This window comes from Pogona vitticeps, chromosome 5 (genome assembly GCF_051106095.1).
Source record: "Pogona vitticeps strain Pit_001003342236 chromosome 5, PviZW2.1, whole genome shotgun sequence".
In the NCBI taxonomy this organism is placed as follows: Eukaryota; Metazoa; Chordata; class Lepidosauria; order Squamata; family Agamidae; genus Pogona; species Pogona vitticeps.
In genome coordinates this window covers 53,626,935-53,644,364 of record NC_135787.1, presented here as the reverse complement: position 1 = coordinate 53,644,364, position 17,430 = coordinate 53,626,935, and positions in this window count along the sequence as shown.

Sequence of the window (17,430 nt, the reverse complement as noted above, 5' to 3'; positions counted from 1 at the left end):
GCTCTAGGTGTTCACCCAGCCTGGGAACAAAGGGTGGTGGTCTTTGGGATCAGTAAGGCTCCTTCTAAGGGGAATCACCTTCTAATGGTGAAATAAGGAAGGACTGATTCCATTACAGGTGTTGTCAAAAGGTTGTCCTTTGCTATGTAACACTTGGCATCTTTTTTTCCTGCTGGCAACGCAGGCACAATATTGGGCAGCAATATCAGGTCATTTCCTGGCTTTTTGAATTGTGGATACAGAAGCACAATATCCCACATTCAGAAACCTGAGGTCTTTTAAGACCTCAGTTTAGTATGGGTTTAACTTGTTGCCTCTTGGGATAGGTTGTCATTGCTATTTTTTTGGTGGCGATCTTTTTGTCAATTCTGTACTGAATTGTAAGGGAAGGGAATAAAAGGTTTTGATGGCTGGGGCTGACAGTTTAGGTTAAGCTGTTCACATCTGGGTGATTTGTTTTGACATTTTTTTGGTAAGTATTAGTTTCAGGATAATCTGGACATATTTGGCCAGTCTTTTTCAGGATTGGTCTTAAATTCTGATGTCAGGTTAATTTGGTCTACATTGATATGTTTTTGAGGCTATTTTGTCATGGGGTGACATTGGTGGGGATCTATAAGCAGTTCTGTGGGATCTATAAGCAGTTCTGTACTTTGGTAGCGATTCCCAAGACCTGCCACTCAGAACTCTGGGATCCATGAGCAAGATAAGTATCACTTTGGGGGCCTGGTTTACTTATATACTCAAGGGCAGGGATAACTGGAAAAAGTCTCCTTAAAGTGAGATTGATAATGCCATGAGAAATATTTTCTAAGGTCATTTGTTCAGCTGGGAAAACTTTCCTGGGAGGTTGTTGCAGGCTTACAGCAAGATTTACATAGGAGATTCCCACACAGTTCCCCCTCATAATTCTTGTTAAATCAGTGTGGCCCAGCTTAAAATGTGTTTCATATGTAGCCTTTTTATCCTTCCTCTGTCTGCAATAGAAATGTTCAAGTGAGTATAATACAAGTCCATTTCAAATGTTATACTGCTATTATGGTTGCCACTGACAAGGGAAATCATTCCAGATGATCTTACCAAAGGAGTGGGAGCGTTTAAGTGTGTTCTTGGCAAGCAGACTTCAAACCCTACCAGAAAATTGATCTATAATGTTATGGACACAATACATAGTTTTGTTCTTGATTTAGCGGAATTCATAACATGTACGCTTTCTGCTTCATGTTTCCTTTTAGGTGCAATCGTGTCCTATGGTTCACCTACTAATAAGCTATGCAGATCTGTAAAAAGAAAATGTACCATACAGGAAGTACTATAACCCATCTCCCCCACAATGGAAAATATGTGAAATCCTTTAATGCCCATCAAGGTTAGAAGGCCATACTCAAAATATGCATATAAGTGTCTCTAGCACTCTGCATCTTTCAACATGCACAATAGAAAAATTGGATCCTAGCAGACAGATCTACAGCCATCCATTTTTATATTAAGAGCTCCCCCACAAAAACATAACAAAAAAACAGGGTTTCAAGCAGGAATTATTTAGAATTCTCAGCATTTTTCCCTTTTTCTGGAGGAGAGTTTGTAAGTCGTCTGGTCTCCAAGAAAAGTTTCTGTCTTTCATTCATGATATCATTTTGTTCTGTGGCATACTGGAAAGTTCAAACAGAATCCATGTTTTTGTTTTGAATATAGGCTGTTTCAGAAAATAAGCTGTACAACTCTGGTGCTCTGGCCCGAAAGACAAATTACTAGCTCATAGCAGACTCCCCTGATGGAGAACTGATCAACTCCTTATGCTTCTGTAGTGATTCTGATTTTGTAAGGGGAAGCAAACCCACTCTAGGTTTAGGCTGGATTATGCATCCTGTTCCCAAAATAGGTTCAGCACATGGGACAGCTCCTATATTGTTTGGAACATTACATGAGTTAATGAAGTGGATTCACCAACTGGAACATGGACTTTCTTTGGCCTAATTCTGTTTATTCTCTTGCTTCTGTAATTCTTAAATACTGACACATACCATGACAAGCTAAGATTCTCTTTAACTTTTAGGCTCATTTGACACTTGATATATGCTTACTCAATGATAATTTGTTTCTCTCTTTTGTCTTCCTTAATCATTTGCATGTCACTTCCTTTACAGATTTAACCAGACAACTGGAAGTTCTACCTAATTGTTTATGCATGTGTTTACTTTCTTTTTGTCTTTTTATTCCTTTCCCCAATTGGGTTGCTTGAATCTTAACATAGTTTTCAGTAGAAGATCTAAACAGATGTTATTGTGTGGCACCCAAGGCCATTTTTGCACCCTTAGATCCCCTTCCTAGACTTTGTTGTGACCCCTATTGGAAAAAAATATATGGATCATTGTGATAACTGCACTACTAATGATTCGGCTTTACAGCAGGGATTCTACAACAGGCCCTTACTTTAGTGTGAGGAGGTCACAATAATTGTAAACTTTTTAAAGTTTAAACTTTTTAAATTTTAAAATTTGCTGCCCAGAGTAGACTATCTGTCTAGATGGGCAGGGTATAAATGTAATGAAATAAATAAATAAAATAAAATGGGTTAGAGTCCACAGAGGATCCCAGGAAAGGCATGGATTTGGCCCAAATGTTTTCCCACGCATGACCTAAATTATATTTCATATATTCAGAATATTCTTGAGGCTTGCCTCCTCACTTGCAACCATACTACAGTCTTGGCTAGAGAGAGAGATAGTCTTCAGTAGTATTCATCCATACTAATATTTAGTATGACAGTGGTATGCTAGTCACCAAATATGGCCATAATACTCACATCTGGGCTATTGAATACATTAAAATACACATTCAAGGCACTTGCTCTGTCCTCAAGTATACTGAATGTTAGCAAAGAAACTATCCAGAACAGGGTTTTGGGGTGGGTGGGTTGTTTAATTGCCTCCAATTTGCAAAAAGCTTTGATCTTACAAAACAGGTCAATAACATCATAGGAGTGCTGCTCACAGACTTTTGACCCAGATTTTACATTATGAATATTTTGTTCAAACACATCTGCACTTTCTTAATTAGTCCCTTCATTCCCTGGTTAGGTATCCATGATCAATGGCATTTTTCAGAGACATTAAACAAAGCACCAAATAAAGATAAGGTCCCGGTCACAAGAGGGGTGTTATGGCGCCCTTGAAACGCGAAGCCGGTTTTTGCCATCCTGGCCCTGAAAGACGCAAGCCAGCTGGGCCACGTGACGATGGGGTGAGGTGGTGTTTACTTAAAGAAATGCCACCTCACAGAGTGTCCTCTTTCGCTTCCTGGCACCCACCCGCCCGCCGTCTTTCTAGTGTGTTATTTAGGTCGTCTTTTTGGGGCCAGATAGGAATTTTTGACCTCTATCCTGATTGGCTTCTAGATGGAGGGATTTTTCACCTATCCCACACTGGAGAAGGGTTGTTGGCATGTGATGGTGGTTATCCTCAGTCACACTGGTGGGTAGTGCGAAAAAAACTGGTTGTCTCAGTGTGTCCCTTTGCTAATTATGCTATGCCAACAGCACATCAGACCTACCGGCTCTGCGGATCGTGTGATTACAGGGCCGGAGGTGGTAAGATGCACTGGGCCACTTTCAGAACGAAAGTCATCAAATATAGATGGCTCGAGGTCTGGGGTGTTTAATAGAGGTCGGACAGGTTTCTCCTGTCATCAAGACAGCTGGAACCTGGGGCCTGGGACCCGCCCAATGACTGATAAGGGTATCGTGGATGCCATGCAGTTCTTTCTCTGCACTACCGCAGGCCCCCTCAATTTAGGAGGAAATTGATATAATCAGCATTGATTTAATAAAGTGTGGCCCGTATTTAATCCAAATCACTGTCTTGCGTCTTCATTTCGGGGCATGGGAGGGCAAATGTATGCTGACAGCTGCACAAGGTATTTAATTAGGTACCTCTTTACATTTGTTGTGAAATGGGTAATTGATGGAGAAATGTGTGATTGAGATAGCATTCCTTAAAATATTCTTGCTGTGTATTTCTACCCCCCACCCCACCCCAAAAATAATTAACTTTAAATCTGATCATTTCAGAGATGTCGCATACCTCAGATTCTTAGGATGTTCTCCTGTGATTATAAAGCCCGCTAAGCTTAGTGATGAGTGATGGCAGGTGAAGAATTTTATCTTCGATCTTCTGATCATCAGCTTTTTCTAACTGATTTTTGATTGCTTTATTTTGCACTACTAGTAAACTGAATATTTGGATTTTGCTAGCTTTTGGACCATTGGATAACACTGTTCTTTATCAATGCATTATCATATTGGGCATGTATGATTCAAGATAGCTAACTGGAAGGCTATGGTTCCAAACTAGTCTCCAATTTGTTGTTGCTGAGAGAAGGAAATAGGATGTGGCTTCTCTTTCATCTGCTAATTATAGATATCAGCCAGGTTTTATTACCTTAAATTTAAATCAGGATCAGCAGAAATGGCCCAGCCTTGTTTTGCAGGATACATTTCTGTCATGTTATATCTGTGCTTGCCCACTGACACATTCATTTGACACTGGCCATAATCAAGTGGTGCTCACATACTTGTTACTGATTACACAGAATCTGATATTGTGTTCACTTTTGCATTTCTTTGTTGCTGGTATGTGCCTTTGTTCACATGCATCCACCCATTCTCAATGATTTGCAGATTACTGAGTACAAAATACCTGGAAACCTCCAAGTATGTGTTTCTCTTGCATAACTTAAAATCATTATTGGCATATTCCACCTACTATTTAGTTCTGTAGCTCTGTGTATTCAATGTATATATGCTTTACATAAGTGTCAAACATATGAAATAATGTTTCAGATGGTTGACTTTTCTCAGTTTCTCTGGAGCTGATTATGATGATAATTAGTATGTTGTCAAGAGCTAATGATGCAAGGGCAAAAGTAAAAATTAAAATTTCCTGATCCACCCATTTTGTACAGTTCTGCTTCTCCATATGCAAATATGCTCATCAAGCGTGACTACTCACATGTGTTTTTAGAAGATCCACATATAATTTACTAAGGGTAACACCATTTTTATGCAAATGGAGAAAAAAGCTAGCTATCTAGCTTCCATTTGTGTAATGGTAGCTAATGCTCTTAAAGCACTTTGAAAGTGGAAATTGCTATATAATTGCTTATTATTACACTATTATTAGTCATGCACACTCATTTCACTGAAGTTACTTCATTATTCACCTTACACTCAAGAGTCCCATTTTCTGCTGAAGTCTTTCATTACGTGCTGAACCTTCTGAAGTCTGCATCTTTATCCAGCTATTGTCAAACTTCTCCTAGACCTAAAAATAAAATAAAACGAAGTACTGTAGGCAGAGCTCTCATTTCCTGCTTAAAATTCCATCCTGTTCTCCCTCTGGTGAATTCAGAGCTACACTTCATGAGGCAAATTTTCCTGGTGGCCAGGGACAACGTGCTTCTTAATTGACTGGGCCTGAACATAATCTTCTTGTATCAAACCTCAGGACTGTTACTATGGCATCATACTGGCTCCTTAGATGTAATTCAGGACAAGCTTGAAGACAGATCAACATTGGAAGACTGACTCTAGTGCAGGAGAACTGAGGACCAGAGGGCCGAAAGAAGTCAAAGACAGGCTGCTGGTCAGATTTTGAAAGAGGCAAACATGGATCATCATGGTCAGCTGAAGAATATAGGTGGTCAAATTTGGCCTCATGGTCAGATTCTATAATAAGTTAAGATGGAGAGTGGATCAATGCTACTCAATTCATGTGGCTAGATGTTCTTATGAATTAATTTGTTAGACTAAAGAACGAATCCCAGAATGCTTTTGATTATTTATATTGGTTAAGTGCAATGGCTAAATCACAGCTGTGATTTGATAAAGAACTTCTGTTTATATTCCTCACCACATTCCAGTCACATGACTTGGCACATGATGAGAAAGACAAGCAGCAACTAAGAATTTATTGCTGTAATTTGGTCTATTGCACTTAAAGTAGCCTAAGCAACTGTCAGCATTCAAAAAATTGATCTTATGGGGTGCAGAGGTGTTGCCCTAAAATTGAAAAAAAAAATTAAAGATGCCCCAAAGAGGTGCACTAAAAGTGAAAGTATTATTGAAACACTACAGCTGGAGATGTTGTTTACAAAATAACTCATTTGCTTTTGGAACATAGAAGTGATAGGATAACAAGGCAGTAGCAACTCATTCAGTTTCATGCAAGTTTTCATGTGAAAAAGTAGATAACTGAACACTTACATTATGTGAACAGAGATGACAACAGAAAAGAAATGGAGTACATTTTAAATTGCCATTTGAGTTATGTTTTGCCTATAATGTTAATTAACAAAATAGATGTGGAAACCTATGTTAAACAAATGAGAATAACAATATATATTTACAGTAGAAACATTTACAGAACATCGTAAAAGGAGAAATGGATGAAGGTTATTTTAAGCAGTTTGTTAAAGAAAACCAAGCCAAGCCAAGCAGCTTTTTAGGTAAAAAGGGGGCAGGAAAGGAGGGAGGGAAGGAACAATGGGGAAAAGAGGAAGGAAGGAAGGAAGGAAGGAAGGAAGGAAGGAAGGAAGGAAGGAAGGAAGGAAGGAAGGAAGGAAGGAAGGAAGGAAGGAAGGAAGGAAGGAAGGAAGGAAGGAAGGAAGGAAGGAAGGAAGGAAGGAAGGAAGGAAGGAAGGAAGGAAAGAAAGAAAGAAAGAAAGAAAGAAAGAAAGAAAGAAAGAAAGAAAGAAAGAAAGAAAGAAAGAAAGAAAGAAAGAAAGAAAGAAAGAAAGAAAGAAAGAAAGAAAGAAAGATGTTCTGTTTAGAAGGTGTCCCATCCTCCCCGTCCTTTCCTGCCCTTTTTTGACCTAAGTTCATCTTAGCTCAAAAAGAAAAGAAGAAAAAAGAAAAACAATTTTCCCCCTAGTGATAGAGGACTAACCAGCTTTGCATTAGTTCCGATGGGAACTAACGCCTCTACTTGCGAATGGGGCCTCTAGATAAGAACAAAAAACAGCTGGAATGGATGAATTGTTTTTCAATGCATTCCTATGGGAAAATTTGCTTCTACTTACGAATGTTTCAACTAACGAATGTTTTCTAGGATGGATTAAGTTTGTAAGTAGAGGTTCCACTGTATAAAGAAAACTGATATATAATTGAGAAGTGCTTAATCCAAAGGGAGTAGAAAGGAGATAAGCTTTGTCTCATGTACGGTTTGAGCACAACCAGGAAATAACATGGATGAAACATAGCTATTTATTCCAACTGGCTAAACTTAGGGAGAAAATATTTTTCTCTCTGTTATCAACATGCTTAGAGCTATATAATGCTTTTCATTTTGTATATTCTTATTATATGAACTCTGATGTTCTTCAGTGTAGTTTTAAGAAAGCTTTTAAAGCTTTTGGAATGATACTGCATTTTACTTTTAAATGAAATATTACAGAGATGTATTCTTTGCCTAGAGTAGAACAATGGAATCAACTGGACTGAACAAGTCCTATTCATTCATTAGTTCTACCTTAGTTAGGACTTAATAGCTGGAATAACTGGATTGACTATAGGAGAAACAAAACTAATAAATTTACCTATCCATGCCCATGGCTTTCAATGCTTCACTTGTAAAAGTCTTTGAATTCAAGTGTTTTCAGCTGAGTTACTCCTGCGTTCTCTCATCTTCTTCTGTTATGTTTCTCATCATTAACACTTATATGGAAGAGACAGAGAATATGGTCCTCTCCATTCTGCACCTCTTGAGTACAAAGTGGAAATGGGAGAAAACCTTTATTTCAATTTATTATCAATCATATTCATGACTCAAAAAATTTGAATGGAGGAAATCAAAACTGACCCTTTTTCATATCCAAGGTTAAATGACATTGTACTGGCTACAAGCACAGTAAGCTATGTGTATGTGAAGAAGGAACTATGCAAGCAACCCAAGTCATCTAGAATGTGGCTAGATGATGGCCAGTGGTGGCTTTCATGATTAACTAGACCAACCACTTCTCTACTGACAATGAAGCTTGCCTATTCAGCTGGATGAGGAGCTGCAGTAGGACCTTTCATATTTTATTTGTACGTATTATTCTCTCCTGTACGTGCACACAACTTTGAAACGCCTAAACCAGTAGGAACCATTTCTTATGCAGGCCATGCACTGGATTAAAATCTCTTCTGATATTCCTGACAACACAGCTGTGAAATAAGTCATTATTAAAGGAGCGTCCAGGTTAAAGACATGATAGAAAGAAGATTCTTACCTATGCTTCTGTTTGACTATATCACTGACCACTGCGAAGAAACAGTAAGCTGTTCATATTAACATAAACTTTCTGGACCTTTTATGTTAGATTTTCAATTACCTTTCATTTTGCTGAAACAATATTTAGATCTCTAGCACAGAGATTCACTGAGTGGTACATTTAATAAAGCAGTTTGTAGTAAGAGGAAGAGCACAATAATGGCATTTGACTGTGCTTCTGGTTTCATTGTTCTGATAAAACACCATCAGAGGAATGCTTCTGGTCAGTCTTATACTCTGTCTTGCTTGCTAATCCCTCCTCAAACCCAATTTACCAAATTTGAAAGTGTTCAAAAAGAGGAAGAAAGAGCAAAAAAAAAAAAAATGGCTGGTGAACTCAACGTCAGCAGGAGCCTTCCTCCCCCCCCATCTGGAAGGGATTCAATTTTTTTTTCTGAGTGTCAAGAAATCAGATTATTACATCCAGCTGCAAGCTGTTTTGATTGAACTAAAAGTCTGGTTTAATTTGATACAAATGGCAAATTACTCTTCCATTTATACTTGGAAATATATGTCATTTTGAAGTACTACATTTCATGATAGCTAGCCTTGAAAGTTGGAGGTAGAAATAATGGGTTTCCAAAATTGACTCTCTCATGTGTCAGCAAACGATATGAATATGCTGATTTGCAAGTGTGAGGGACAGACTTCCAGAAGTACTTTGGCACCCATCAACTCCCATTTTACCATCTAAACAAGTGCCCAAATTTCCTTTTCTCAGCATCCCCATCAGCTGCTGTTGAGAGATGATGGCTGTTACATTTTTATGCCATCTGGACACCCTATTTAGGTCAGAGTCTTACTGCTTTACATATTTTGCCATACTAGTAGTTGCTGAGTAATGCAAAGGACAGTGTTTCCATTTTTTCTTAAATATTATGTGAAATAAATCCCAATATGGACCTAACAAATAAAAGGAACTTTTGTTCAACATACAACACAATATCTTATGTGTGTTGGAAATAGATTCATTATTTTTACATATCCTGGAAATACATCTGATATTCTCTTTAAAGCATCTGCATTAAAGGAAACTTCCATATTCTTAATTTTATTTGGCATATGGATGGAGAGCTCATTTGTTCACTGGCTGTGCCCCATTAAATTCAGTGCAATCTTCTTCTAGATTTGTTAGAGTACAGAACATGCAGTAAGAGCTTGACTACACCATCAAATACCATTGAATTTGGTCTGCTTATAAAATGGGTTACTTCGAAGCATTTTTTGCTGCCTGCATGATGCAAAGGTTGAATCAAATGCGCTCAGGGCTTTTTGCACATATAGTGACTTTTTTTCTCTCTCCACCCTGGTGGCTTCTACTTTTTCATTGCCAAATGATTCAAAAGGGCTTTTTCTTGTGAGGATGGGTGGCGGGGGGGGGGGGAGAGTAGTGTCTGTAGAGAAGGAGAGAAGAAGAGTGGAAGGAGAAGTGCCAGCTAGGAAAAAAAGAGAGGGAGCACTGTGGAGAGTGGGGTGTGTGCATGAGGGGGAGAAAAGGAGGGAGAGAGAAAAGAAGGCACTGTGGCACTCAGTGCCTTTAGCGCCTTTATCATGTGGAGTCGGGCTGTGGGAAGGCACATGTCCAACCTCATGTTTGCATGCATGCAGGTGTGTATGTGTGGATAGTGTTTGCATGTGTCTTTCTGTCTGAGGGAATGTGTGTGAAAGCAAATGGAGCACAGTCTATTAAGCACAGGAGTGGATTGGCAAGAGAAATAGTTTTTTTCAGGGACGTCTCTCTTTTATCAGAGAAAAGGTGCCTCTGTTGGAGAGAAAGATCCAAGCTGAGAGGTGGGGGAGGGAATCCCATTGTGTGAGTTTCTGTGCATTTCAAAGCTGTGACACTTTTCACTCTGCCGGAGCCCAGAGAGCTCAGAAGGGAGGAAGGGAAATGGGGCTGAACTTACCGTGGAAATTCAGATGGAGAGAAAGATAGGGAGAAGGAGGAGTGATCCCGCAGTGCGTGATTTGTGTGTTCATGTGCATTTCGATAAGGTCACGAAAGGGATCCCTTTTGTAGTTTTGCTTGCCATAGAAGGACTGGCAGGAGAAAAGGGGAACTTTGGGCCAAAATACTACTTGTATCACATGCAGTGCAAACGGTGTACTCCCAAAACATTCAGCAGCCCCTGGGCAAACACTGACTGTGATTAAAAATGTAATACAGGCTTTGGATCAAGTTGAACTCAAGCCAAATCATTCCAATTTAGTTCTCCAATGTAGTCAAACCCAGGTCAAGTCTTTCTCTAAAGCATTATTTAAACGATCAGCAAAGAAAGCAGCAGTTCCTTAAAGGCTAACAAGTTTATTATGGTTTACATCATGTTTACATCAATCATCCCAGGATAAGAGTGTAACTTATCAGCAGTCATGCAGTGGTGAGATTATTCTCCACCAGAAGAAACCAAATTTTGTTCATGCTACAATAAGTTATGTGGAACTCCAACCGGTCCTACTGAATACGGCTAAGCAGTTTTCTCAGTTAGACTCAGTGAAAGTCTTCCCCCTGGGTCCATGGAAGGCTTTTTTTACTATGGAAAGTGGGGAGGGGGGGAGAGAACCTATAGGCAAGACATAACCTCAGGCCACATCTCTTCCATTGGTGTTGGTTCCAAACTTGTAAAAAAAAACTGTGTTGTGCCTGTCGGAAAAGAATAGGGTGAGGTAATTATCAATTCAGCCTTTCCACTGAAGTTCGGTATACCATGTGTAAACCTTATTTCTAAATTTTCACCTAGACATATAAATCAGCATATCCTTTTTATGCAAAGTTCAGCTTTTGCTCTTCACCTTTTCATAAGAAGCTACCCAGAATACCGTACTTGATCGCTCATTCTTCCAAGGCCTGATGTTCGCAACAGTTCTCAGTTACTCAAATTTAATTCTGTGCATGTGTGCACGTGTTTCAACCATAGTATTAAAAAGATGAATATTAATACTGTTGATTTAGACTGATTAATTGTCTTGATTGCTGACATTAAATCTAAAGTTGGCACTTCAGAAATTTGCTCAGAAGCACTACGTGCAGGGAATGGTGAATTGCCAAAATGGTGCATTCTCAGCAAAGAGTTTCATTATTCATTGCAAACCTTTTAAAGAGACTGTGTCTAGAACTAGGATGCACACTGGCTAAAGCATAGCAAGCAGCTCTGCCCAATGAAAAAAGAAAATATCTGTGAAGTTAGGAGATGACCTTCCATGAGTCATTTTATATCTTCTGCTGTTATTTCCAGTACCTTGATTCCTCAAAATTCTCAGGAGGAGATGAGAAAAGAGTCTCTGTTCAGAATATTAATAGACACAGGAAACATTGCCAAAGCAATTGTGTTTTTATATGGTTCTCAGAGAGTTGGATGGATTTCTGTTTGTTCTAGAAGCTAAATATTATAAAATTTTGGGGAAAGGGTAACTCTGTGTTCAGAAATCTCTAGCCACCTACTAGGGAATATGACAAAGCAACACTATTTGCTATTTCTATCACTCACATAATGAAAGGTCCAAGTTTTGTGAAGCATAATAAGAGTTTTAAATTCCAGGTCTGAGTTAGCTGTTGAACGAAACTAGACCATATACTTATTATATGTGCATTTTTTTAAAAAAAAAAAGTAATAACCACCATGAGAATGCAAGCAGGACTGAGACAACTGTGCATGAGTAATAGTGTTATTCTTCCTTCTCCCAGAGACATTATCCAGCTTGCTATCATGTTTCTGAGTTGGCCGGCTCCATGGCAATATCTTAACAATCAAAGGTTACCTCCATCAAAGGCAGCCACAGGAAGCAGACAGATGAGGCAGGGGAAATATTTGATGAACAGAGCCAAAGTCCTTCCAGAAAGTGAGGCAAACTTAATGAGGCAGACCCAAAGTCAAAATCATGCAGTAGTCAAAGGTCCTGTCAAAGTCCAAGATATCACAGGCAGCCTCTCATCATGGACATGGGCACCAGGACCCAGTCCACCACAGAGGGTATCAAGTCCAAAGACATTCACTGCACAGCTAGCTGGCCATGACCAAGCAGAGGTGGGAGCACCAGTCTGGGAGCCAGGTCACAGGAGCAGGAGCACAGAGCCAGAACAAAGTGCTGAGATGCAGGAGTCTAGCAGAAGCAAGCAGGGACCAAGGGAGGAACAGGTGCCAGGGGCTCAGGAGGAGCAGCAAGGTACAGCACAGCTGAAGACTTTTGTTGCTGAGATAAGTTCTGGGAGGGAGAACCACTCCTTAAATAGGCCTTCCCTCCAGGTTTCCAGGTGAGCCTCACGAGTAGCTCAGCAGCTCCTACACAGGCCAGGGCCTGAGCCTGCTACCACCAGGCCATTCCTGGGTCAGGCTGGCCCTGATCATGCAGCTGTCAGGGTGGTATGGGCCAGATCCTGACAGGTCCAGCATGCCAGAATCAGAATCTCACACAGTCAGGAGGCAAACTCAAACATCATCCAAACATACACCACCACATCAAGTCAGAAGAGGCAACAAGTGCAGGGACAGTCAACAAGGTCTTTAGCTGTGGATAAGACATTCCCTCTACAATTTGATTAAGACAGCTTTGAACTTCTCATGATTAGCTTGCCTAAGGTGATTTCTAACTCCTAAGGAGATTCCTACTGCTGAAATGATCTCTTCCAAGGCAGAGCACTCCTACTAGTCTTCCACCAGCCCTGTGCGTTCACACAGGGTCATTCCTGCAAACTTAGAGGTGGTCCACCTTCGCTCTTTCTCCATACAGGCCCTAGCCCTTCATCCAGGGGTGAAATGGGAGTTGGCTTCTTGCCATCCTCAGGCTCATGAGGTTCAAATATCTTACCACTTGAAAATTCCTCTGTCAAAGACACATTTCCTTTTGCATCTACGAGTGCTCTACTCTGGGACAAATAAATAATTGGGATGACTTTCATTAGTATCACAGCAGAGAAAGACATTTGAACCCCTGTTCACGAATGCCATAGTCCCATTCTTGTATGAGTCTGACACAACATGTTAGAAAAACTACTATTAAGATATCTATTATATATCTGTAAAATATCTTAAGATTCCACTTAAGATATCTAAGAAAACAGATTGCATTTAAGATATCTAAGGAAACAGAAGTACTATAGAGATGGGGGAATTCCTATACGAATACCCCCACACAGCTGGAGTTAACACATCTGCCGCCACCAGCCCTGCTCTTCCTTCCAATCGCTCTGGAGTGCCCAATTGACTATCCACTCCTGGCAGGAGGAAAGACTAGTCTCCCTGCAAGGCTGATGAATGGCTAGCCAACCAGGTGCTCCGGAGTCTTCAAAAGTCAAATAGCTTTTATGATAAGGAATGCTTTTTCTCAACTCTACATAGAGTGCCTGTTGTACCCCTTCCTAGGAAAGAAGGCTTTGCTCACTGGGATTATTAATCCCTCCCAGTTAAACTATTGTAATATGCTCTACATAGGGCACCCAAAGAGAAGTATTCATAGAGTGCAGATAGTGCAAAACATAGTAGCCAAACTGTTGTTCAACACACACTTTAGACTCCATATAACACTGGTATTAAACCAACTGCACTTACTTCCAATTTGCTTCGAAGCTCAGTTGATTTTGGTCTGTAGCCCTAGTCAGCTTGTCACCAAGATGTCTGAAAGACTGCCTCTTCTACACATACTTGTCCAGAGTATGAGATCCTCAACTGAGGGTCTGTTCTGTGTCGTGCCATTCTGAGAGGATAGGTTGATGGGTATTCAAACAGGTTTTTTTCAGGAGTAACACCCCAGTTGTCGACTTCTCTTCCACATCTGACCCCACATCATGGGATGAGTGTCTAAAAATGTGCTGTTTGAAAGGTCATTGGTGTCTGCAAGAAGTTTTAAAAAACTGATTTTTACAGAATGTTTTGGAACTTTTTCTAAATATTTCCAATTTCTTATTGCATATTCTCAAATTGTTTTTCATATGTTCTTAATTATTTTAATCTATTGTAAACCACATTGGAACATTAGTTGGAACAATGGCAATAAATAAATGCTGGAAGGAAGGAAGGAAGGAAGGAAGGAAGGAAGGAAGGAAGGAAGGAAGGAAGGAAGGAAGGAAGGAAGGAAGGAAGGAAGGAAGGAAGGAAGGAAGGAAGGAAGGAAGGAAGGAAGGAAGGAAGGAAGGAAGGAAGGAAGGTCATTGCAAAAAAAAACACACATACACACACACACACAAATCTGTTTTGAAATGGCTTCTCATTTTAAGCAAATAATAGTTGACCCACTGATTATGAACTCTTCATTCTGGTTTATCTGAGGAGGTTGCCTAGACAGAGCTGGCCCTGCTCTTCAAAACATTGCTTTCACTTACTGAAAGCAATGAAAGAAAAAAGTAGGGTTAGTGCAGTTGCCTCAATGTGAGCTCTGCACCATTCAATAATAACTTAACAAGGCAATAGCAAATAATGAAAATTGATATATAGTTTTTACTGGTCAGCAAAAAGCATACGGATTCTCTCAAAATCTAACACCTCATAAAGAACAGATAAAAATCACACTCTAGGGGCCTTATACAATGGATAGCATAACAAATAATGACAAATGTCTTCTACTTCTCCTCATCCACGAACACAGAAATATTGATCCTGGGGGGATTTAGAATAACTTGCTTCCAGATAAGCAATGAGCATGCTTTGAAAACACAGCTTAGTAAATGCCTTTCTTAATGGACAAAATGTACGCTCCTATAAATATTGCTGCAAAATATCATCAATCTTTATATGCCCAGTTCAGTAACAAATGGCACAAATTGCAAAATACTTTGTACTCTAAAAAGTTTTGCAGAAATGATTTCAACCATGTTGCGTTCATAACACTTGCATCCTTCTTTTCCATTGGCATAGAGCTCTTACATTTTATGACACATTGGCTGAAATACAGTAGTAAATCATACACTCCTCTCAATTCACAATGTTAAAGGTGGCTATGCCAAGGGAAGCCAGAAAGGTAACAACGAGTCAAGCTTTTTCAGTATTAACCCCCACTTTATGGAATAAACCACCAGCTGAGGTGCACCAGGCCCTGGCCATTCCAATATTCAAGAAATTACTCAAGACAGAGTTGTATAAGGCACTGGTTCTTAACCTTGGGTTACTCAGGAGTTTTGGACTGCAACTCCCAGAAGCCTTCACCACCAACTGTGCTGGCTGGGGTTTCTGGGAGTTGCAGTTCAAAAACATCCGAGTAACAAAGGTTAAGAACCACTGGTATAAGGCAGTCTTTAAGGACATCTTACCTTCAAATGATATAAATGTTAATATTTCAACCTCAGGTTTCTGTAAACCACTGAACTCAAGCCAGATATATCACCATTTTGATTATGCCACTATGTTTTTATATGAATAAAGTGGCTAAGGGGTTGGGTGAGTGGTTGTTGATGTAGCTGTTGTTGCCCATTCTGCTGAAGACCTCCAACAACTTATGAATCATTTTAGTAAGGCCTGATAAGACTGGATTAACAATCAGCCTGAAGAAAACACAAGTCATAGGCCAGGGTGTGGACTCACATCCTTCTATTTCCATCTCTACACAAAAAGTGGAGGTCGTTCATTACTTTGTATACCTTGGCTCAATGATTGCTGACACTCTCTCCCTAGATGTCGAGCTGGATAAACACATTGGCTAAGCAGCTACCATGTTCTCTAGACTCACAAAGAGAGTATGGCTGAATAAGAAGCTGGTGGCATATACCAAGATCCAGGTCTATAGAGCCTGCGTCCTGAGTACACTCCTGTATTTCAGTGAATCCTGGACCCTTTGTGCATGGCAGGAGAGGAAGCTGAACACCTTCCATGCCACACGATAACTGTAGAGTGATTAACAAAAATATGGTTCTGCTTAATTTCAGTCCATTTTGTTAGCCCAGTGTTACCATCATATTTTCTTCACTTCCTAAATACTTTCTCAAGAACATTTACCAAGTCTGCCTTTCCATAATACCAGCTGCCCTTACCTACCTTCTTAAATGGCCTTGTCTTCTTGTTAATATATGAGAAGTGCCATCTGGATCAAACACGAACAACTAAATCTTGCCTTTCAAGCCCTAAAACAGCCTACCTCATTTCCACTCCCCCTACAAATTATATCCTCCCTATTTTAGCAGTCTTTTCGGAGAACAGGGCAAGAAGAAAGGAGGATGTCTATAACCTAGATGAAATATGTGATAACCTTGCCTTGAGATATGACCATGTCTACTCACTCTATTTCTCACAGCAGTGTGTTTAGTACTGCTGTCACTTGATAACGGGGTTCAATTCCATTGATAGGAAAGAAGATTGTACAACATCTATTTCCAGGAGAATTCTAGTAGTACTTCATTTTCAAAAAGGATAGATCAAAATGAATAGTATATGTACAGTGAAGTTGTGCTGCCATTCCTAATCTTTTTCTGGTTTTATTGCATCTGTTCAACTGTTCACATTTTACATCAGTTTGAACATGCAAAATTATATAGTGAAAGGTAAAGGTAAAGGTTCTCCTTGACATTTAGTCCAGTTATGTCTGACTCTAGGGCAGTGGTTCTTAACCTTTGTTACTCAGATGCTTTTGAACTGCAACTCCCAGAAACCCCAGTCAGCACAGCAGGTGGTGAAGGCTTCTGGGAGTTGCAGTCCAAAACTCCTGAGTAACCCAAGGTTAAGAACCAGTGCTCTAGGGCACGGTGCTCATCTCCATTTCCAAGCCATAGAGCCAGTTTATGTGGTCACGTGGCGAGTGCAACTAGACACAGAACACCGTTACCTTCCCACTGAGGTAGTAGCTATTTATCTACTCACGTTTTTACATGCTTTTGAACTGCTAGGTTGGCAGGAGCTGGGACAATATTTATTTATTTATTTATTTATTTATTTATTTATTTATTTATTTATTTATTTATTTAATTTATACCCCGCCTATCTGGCCCACTGGACCACTCTAGGCGGCTTCCAAATATAAAATCAAATAATAAAACATAGACAAATACATAATAATCAAACAAGAACAGCAGTAAAAATAAAAAGGAAAAGTAAGAAAAAATCAAGAGTTGGTTGACAAGCAACAGGAGCTCACTCCGTCACGTGGATTCGATCTTATGACTGCTCATTTTCTCACCTTGCAGCACAGAGACTTCTGCAGTTTA